The sequence below is a fragment of the Apium graveolens genome, chromosome 4 (genome assembly GCF_009905375.1).
Source record: "Apium graveolens cultivar Ventura chromosome 4, ASM990537v1, whole genome shotgun sequence".
Taxonomy (NCBI): domain Eukaryota; kingdom Viridiplantae; phylum Streptophyta; class Magnoliopsida; order Apiales; family Apiaceae; genus Apium; species Apium graveolens.
Genome location: NC_133650.1, coordinates 295286821 through 295288566, shown reverse-complemented (window position 1 = coordinate 295288566; position 1746 = coordinate 295286821).

Genomic DNA, 1746 nt, shown 5'->3' with positions numbered 1-1746 from the left:
CTAATATGACAATCGGTATGACAATCAATAGTCATACCGAAAGTCTTGCTAGTTCATTTTAATTGTCTTGCTAGCTCTAAAAATTGTCACACCGAAAGTATTATTGGACAAAGGATTGTCATACCAGTTCATGAATCTCGGCTGTGTTGATTAAAAAGCAGCAGAAGCATCCAATTAACTAACACACATACAGAGAGCAATCAAACAGAAGCCAAGAACAAAAAGAGAACAAGCAGCCAAATATTTCATCTTATCTGCTAATTCAAGATTACAATTTCTAGCTTGTAAAGTTAAATCCAATCAACTAGAAATCACTCTCTTGTTCTTGTGTATCAATCTAGCGGATTAAAATCCCTAGAACTTAATCTCAAATCGCATTTAGCATTTGATCTTTTAATTACAAAAATAGAAAAAGTTCATGTCGAATTTATTCTAGATTTGTAATAATTGATTTGAGATTAATCCCTTGTAACCGATACCGTAGTTGTAACACCTTTCAAGTTTAATAAAAGTTTTATTTAACTTGAATTTTGTTTCACAATTTTATTCCGCATTTTATTCGACTAAACGGTATTGTTTGCATTCAACCCCCCCTTCTACAAACAAATTGGGACCTAACAGAATGCCATGCCTCCCATGCCTGTCAACGCTATGTCTACACAGAACATGAATGTACAGTTTGCTAATATGCCATTTGCACCTAATCCTTATTATGCTGCATATAGTATGCCACAAATGCCATTTAGCATGCCTTACTGGAATAACATGTTTACACACAGCATGCCATTTCCTGTTAGTCATAATATGCATGATAATTCTGTTGCAATGAATGGTTTCAAAGGCCCAACTCAAATGACTAAGGATAAATCTGAAATTCCTAAGCCAAATGAGATAAAGCCTAAGAAATACTAAAAGAAAGCTAACAAGGCAGGACCCAAGGAAACTTGGGTACCAAAATCAACTTGATTTGATTTTGATGTGTACAGGGAAACAGAAAGAATCTTTGGTACTTGGATAGTGGTTGTTCAAGACACATGACTGGTGATTCTACCCTGCTCACAGAGTTTAAGGAGAGAGCTGGCCCAAGTATTACTTTTGGAGATGACAGCAAGGGTTATACTGTGGGATATGGCTTGATTTCAAAGGACAATATCATCATTGAGGAGGTTGCTTTAGTGGAAGGTCTCAAACACAATCTGTTGAGTATCAGCCAGCTTTGTGATAAAGGCAACTCAGTAACCTTCAATTCAGAAGCCTGTGTTGTGACTAATAAAAGAAGCAACAAAGTGGTTCTCACTGGTGTGAGAAAAGGAAATGTGTACCTAGCTGATTTCAACTCATCTAATGCAGAATCTGTAACTTGTCTTCTCAGTAAAGCAAGTCAGGATGAAAGTTGGCTATGGCACAAGAAGCTATCCCATTTAAACTTCAAGACCATGAATGAGCTAGTAAAGAAAGAACTGGTCAGAGGCATTCCCCTAGTGGAATTTTCTAAGGATGGACTGTGTGATGCCTACCAAAAGGGGAAGCAGATTAAAGCATCATTCAGGAAGAAACTTGATTCAACAATTGAAGAGCCTTTGCAACTGCTTCACATGGATTTGTTTGGACCAGTCAATGTATTGTCAATCTCAAGGAAAAGATTTTGCCTAGTAATTGTAGATGATTTCTCAAAGTACTCTTGGACATATTTCCTAAAGTCTAAAGATGAGGCTAGTGAAATCATCATCAATCACATAAAGCAAG